Source organism: Neoarius graeffei, chromosome 12 (assembly GCF_027579695.1).
Source record: "Neoarius graeffei isolate fNeoGra1 chromosome 12, fNeoGra1.pri, whole genome shotgun sequence".
Lineage (NCBI taxonomy): Eukaryota > Metazoa > Chordata > Actinopteri > Siluriformes > Ariidae > Neoarius > Neoarius graeffei.
Window position 1 is genome coordinate 10,528,472 of NC_083580.1, and position 6,444 is coordinate 10,534,915.

Consider the following 6,444-nt stretch of genomic DNA (forward strand, 5'->3'; position numbering starts at 1 on the left):
AAGGCCTAATGACTTGCCTCCAAGGGTTACGGCATGTGGGAGAAAAAAAAGAGAGAAAAAAAACAGAAAAAAGAATCAGATTTAGATTTCCTCCTACTTTAACTTGACATATAAATAAAGAGGTTTAATTAAAACTTTCCTTCAGCAGCTTGATTTTGCAAATAATCGCCCATTTTATGAGTTTTCCATCTGAGATATGGAGAGCATTTGACAGAAATGAACAGGCAAAAGTGTGTTTAAAAAGAGAGTCATCAAGGCTAAGGAAGGATGGAGATTTATAATGTTCATAATATTCTTTTTATAGCCAGTATGGTCTCCATCTGCTCCACTTTTAACTCCTCTACAACAGATGTAGTTAAAGCTGAATGTGTCCATACTGTTGACCTTGAGCTAAGGGCAATGCACTATAAAGCATGATACTTGTTTCCTACTCATTTCCTCATGAATATAGGGTGACAAATGCTTGGCTTTGCATAATGTGTCCATTAAGGCCACGTTTTACAAGCTAACACTGACAAAATGGGCCTAAAGTGGCATCAGTTTGACTATTACCTGTTATTATAGTTCAGTGTTATCGACCTTTCATTTTAGTATGCAGCAGGATGTGGAGAGAAGCCAGACTTTCTAAATGGTTCTTTGAATGGCAGCCCACTGTAGAAGCCCATTATTGAGCTGCTAAAGAAATATACAAAAGCATACATGTTCACACATTGATTTATATTCTCCATTAAATACCATACGTGCTGGGAATGAAACTATAACCCAAAATCAGAAAAAGCTGGGATGGTAGGTTGGACTTGAAATTAAGACTGAAAACAATACAACAGCACATCATTTGTTGTTTTATCTCATGACTTTTATTGTGTCTTTTTTTTTAAACACATTTCAATTTTGATTGTTTCAACACATTTCAAAAGAAATCGGGACGGTAAAGCATTTACCACTTTATAACGTTTCCGTTCCTTCTCACAACACTCAAAACATGTTGAGGGACTGAAGACACCAAGTGATAAAGCGTTTCGGGTGTTATTTTGTCCCATTCTTCTTGCAAACAGGTCTTAAGGTGTGCAACAGTCAGTGTGTTTACATGCACATAGAGAAAATCGAATTTCTGCCGTAGCTCGACTGAAATCGAAGTTCTAAATGCCATGGAAACACCTTAGCTCGGCTGAAATCGAACCGAACTGGATTTCTCGTAATTGAGCTACGCGACCTAGATTATGCGATTGTAGCCGAGCTACTTAGTGCATGTAAACCCTATCGAGCTACGTAGTCGAGCTACTTACTTCAGCACTGCCCCTTCCGGAAGTGACAAGTGACAAGACCACAAGTGGGAAACACAACAGCCTCGGTCGGCATGACAACAGTAGTAGAAACGTGAACTTCTGGAGCAATGAGGAGATAGAGTTCATGTTCATTCAGCTTAAGGAGTTGAATATATATATATATATATATATATATATATATATATATATATATATATATCGATGTTGCTGTCCTCGTCGTTGTTCTTCTTGTGAACACGGAACTGATAACTTTGTTTATACTCCTGAATAGCTCTTCTTCATGACGACAACCGGAAGTGTACCAACACGATGGGGCGTGTAGCGCCACCTGTGGCTCGGATGCACAATGTACCTCACACAATAGCTCGATTTCCTTGTGTGCATGTAGGATTGGATTTCTCTGGCACCCCTGCTGGGACCCTTAGCTCGATTACCGACAGTAGCTCGATTTGGATGTGCATGTAAACGCACTGACTGTGGGGTCGTTGTTCTACTTTTCATTTCAAATTCACCACACATTCTCTATTGGGAACAGAGAGGACAGGCACCCTCTTCTTCCACAGCCATGCCTTTGTAATGTGTCCAGAATGTGGTTTTGCATTTTCTTGTTGCAATATCCCTGGGAAAAATTGTCTTGAAGGCAGAATATGTTGCTACAACATTTCTGCATTAATGCTGCCATTACAGAAGAGTAAGTTACCTTTGCCAAGGGCACTGACACAACCCTGTACCATGACAGACCCTGGCTTTTGGACGTGTTGCTCATAACAGTCTGGATGGTCCTTTTTGTCTTCCACTGTGTAATGGTCCATCCCAGATGCCTCTGTGCCCAGAGAAGTCAATGGCACTTCTGGACACAGTTAGCATAAGGCTTCCTTTCTGCACAGTAAAGTTTTAATAAGTGGCATTTGTGGATGTAACTCCATATTGTCATGCTTGACAAAGGCTTGCCAAAGTAATCCTAAAGCCATGTGGTTATATCAGCGATAGAGGAATGATGGTTCTTGATGTAATGCCGTCTGAGGGACTGGAGATCACACGGGTTCAGCTTAGGCTTGTGCTCTTGCCCTTTACATACCGAAATTCCTCCAGATTCCTTGAATCATTTCATGATATTATGTATCATAGAGGGTGAAATATCCAAACCCCTTCCTATCTTTCTTTGAGGAACATTATTCTTAAACATTTCAATAATTTTCTCATGAATTTGTTGACAAACAAAAACTGATTACATTGGTCAGATTTTAGTGCATGAATTCTCAGTTGTATGGCAAGAGCCATGCATGTTAGCCTTTTTATTTTTAGATTTCTTGCTTTTATTCTGAATCATATTACATTTGACAGTTAAGAGGGAATATATATATATATATATATATATATATATATATATATATATATATATATATATACACACACACACTAGTGCATCTCAAAAAATTAGAATATTGTGAAAAAGTTCAATATTTTCCATCAGTTATTTAAGAAAGTGAAAATGTTATATATTATAGACTCATTACACATAAACTAAAATGTTTCAAGCATTTTTCTATTTTAATTTTAATCAGTATGGCATACAGTACAAAAACATAAAAAAAAACCATCTCAAAATATTAGAATATTTCATTTCGAGTTTGAGTAAAACAGTATGAACACAGTGTATCTCTCGGTCTAGTTAAGTACACACAACCACAATCATGGGGAAGATTGCTGACTTGACTGTTGTCCAGAAGATGATCACTGATGCCCTCCACAAGGAGGGTAAGACACAAAAGGTCATTACTGAAAAGGGTGGCTGGAAAAGGTGCACAAGCAACAGGGATGGCCGCAGTCTTGAGAGGATTGTCAAGAAAAGTTGATTCAAGAACTTGGGAGAGCTTCACCAGGAGTGGACTGAGGCTGGTGTCAGTGTATCAAGACCCATCATGAACAGACATCTTCAAGAAAGGGGATACAACTTTCGCATTCCTAATATCAAGTTACTCCTGAGCCAGAGACAATGTCAGAAGCATCTTATCTGGGCTAAGGAGAGAAAGAAATGGACTGTTGCTCAGTGGTCCAAAGTCCTCTTTTCAGATGAAAGTACATTCTGCATTTAATTTGGAAATCATGGTTCTAGAGTCTGGAGGAAGAGTGGAGAGGCACAGAATCCAAGGTTTTTGAAGCCCAGTGTGAAGTTTCCACAGTCTGTGATGATTTGGGGTGCCATGTCATCTGCTGGTGTTGGTCCACTGTATTTTATCAAGTCCAAAGTCAACACAGCCATCTACCAGGAGATTTTAGAGCACTTCATGCTTCCATCCGCTGATGAGCTTTTTGGAGATGCTGATTTCCTTTTCCAGTAGGACTTAGCACCTACCCACAGTGCCAAAACTACTACCAAATGGTTTGCTGACCATGATATTACTGTGTTTTATTGGCCAGCCAACTTGCCTGACCTGAACCCCATAGAGAATCTATGGGGTATTGTCAAGAGGAAGATGAGAAACACCTGACCCAAAAATACAGATACACTGAAGGCCACTATCAAAGCAACCTGGGCTTCAATAACACCTCAGCAGTGCCACAGACTGATCACCTCCATGCCACACCGCATTGATACAGTAATTCATGGTAAAGGAGCCCCAAACAAGTATTGAGTGTATAAATGAATATACTTTTCAGAAGTTGGACATTTCTGTATTGTAAATCCTTTTTTTGATTGATCTTAGGGAATATTCTAATAATTTGAGATACTGGATTTCTAATTTTCATGAGTTATAAGCCATAATCATCAAAATTAAAACAAAAAAGCCTTTAAATATTTCACTTTACATGTAATGAATATATATGAAAGTTTACCTTTTTGAATTAAATTATGAAAAAAAATGAACTTTTTCATGGTATTCTAATTTTTGGAGATGCACTAGTACAACCCCGCTTCCAAAAAAGTTGGGACAAAGTACAGATTGTAAATAAAAATGGAATGCAATGATGTGTAAGTTTCAAAATTCCATATTTTATTCAGAATAGAACATAGATGACAAATCAAATGTTTAAACTGAGAAAATGTATCATTTAAAGAGAAAAATTAGGTGATTTTAAATTCCATGACAACAACACATCTCAAAAAAGTTGGGACAAGGCCATGTTTACCACTGTGAGACATCCCCTTTTCTCTTTACAACAGTCTGTAAACGTCTGGGGACTGAGGAGACAAGTTGCTCAAGTTTCGGGATAGGAATGTTAACCCATTCTTGTCTAATGTAGGAGTCTAGTTGCTCAACTGTCTTCGGTCTTTTTTGTCGTATCTTCCGTTTTATGATGCGCCAAATGTTTTCTATGGGTGAAAGATCTGAACTGCAGGCTGGCCAGTTCAGTACCCGGACCCTTCTTCTACGCAGCCATGATGCTGTAATTGATGCAGTATGTGGTTTGGCATTGTCATGTTGGAAAATGCAAGGTCTTCCCTGAAAGAGATGTCATCTGGATGGGAGCATATGTTGCTCTAGAACCTGGATATACCTTTCAGCATTGATGGTGTCTTTCCAGATGTGTAAGCTGCCCATGCCACATGCACTAATGCAACCCCATACCATCAGAGATGCAGGCTTCTGAACTGAGCGCTGATAACAACTTGGGTCATCCTTCTCCTCTTTAGTCCGAATGACACGGCGTCCCTGATTTCCATAAAGAACTTCAAATTTTGATTCGTCTGACCACAGAACAGTTTTCCACTTTGCCATAGTCCATTTTAAATGAGCCTTGGCCCAGAGAAGACATCTGTGCTTCTGGATCATGTTTAGATATGGCTTCTTCTTTGAACTATAGAGTTTTAGCTGGCAACGGCGGATGGCATGGTGAATTGTGTTCACAGATAATGTTCTCTGGAAATATTCCTGACCCCATTTTGTGATTTCCAATACAGAAGCATGCCTGTATGTGATGCAGTGCCGTCTAAGGGCCCGAAGATCACGGGCACCCAGTATGGTTTTCTGGCCTTGACTCTTATGCACAGAGATTCTTCCAGGTTCTCTGAATCTTTTGATGATATTATGCACTGTAGATGATGATATGTTCAACCTCTTTGCAATTTTACACTGTTGAACTCCTTTCTGATATTGCTCCACAATTTGTCGGCACAGAATTAGGGGGATTGGTTCGCCTCTTCCCATCTTTACTTCTGAGAGCCACTGCCACTCCAAGATGCTCTTTTTATACCCAGTCATGTTAATGACCTATTGCCAATTGACCTAATGAGTTGCAATTTGGTCCTCCAGCTGTTCCTTTTTTGTACCTTTAACTTTTCCAGCCTCTTATTGCCCCTGTCCCAATTTTTTTGAGATGTGTTGCTGTCATGAAATTTCAAATGAGGCAATATTTGGCATGAAATTTCAAAATGTCTCGCTTTCGACATTTGATATGTTGTCTATGTTCTATTGTGAATACAATATCAGTTTTTGAGATTTGTAAATTATTGCATTCCGTTTTTATTTACAATTTGTACTTTGTCCCAACTTTTTTGGGACAAAGTGCAGACTGCACATGGAAACACCTACTAAGCAGAGGTTGCTGTAATAATGGAAATTAGGTTCTTAAATTAAATAAAGATATAGATCGCATCACATTTGTTGACTGTTGATTTCATGAAAAGACAACTGTACAAAACAAACATTTAACTCACTGCATTTTTGTCTCATATGGCATTTATGTTACATTTGGAAAATTGTCCAAATTGTTGTTTTGTGAATGTCTGTTGGATGTTAGTAAAACATTTGATGCATTCCTGATGTATGTGCTTTGAGCAGCATTGTCAGATCTACATAACAAAAGCAGCTTGATAAGCAGTATAACATATGTAATTTTCTGAAATAGTTGCTTCACCAAGGTCCTAAATTTATTAGGACCCTAGGTCTCATATTATGATGCATCATAAAAAAAAACCCCCACTATGTGATGTATTTTGAGTTGGTGTATTAAGTCTGAAAGTTACACTGATATTTATGCAGTGAAAGTTCTGAAAATATTCAGAATTGGGTTATTCTAATACTTTAGATATTTGGCAGGCTTTGCTCTCAGATTATGCAAATCTGCTACATGTGTATGAACAATGCCTTCAAGTTTCCCAGATTTTTCTTGACTGGATGCTTGAGAGATGGAATTTAGAAATAGTGTTGCCGTT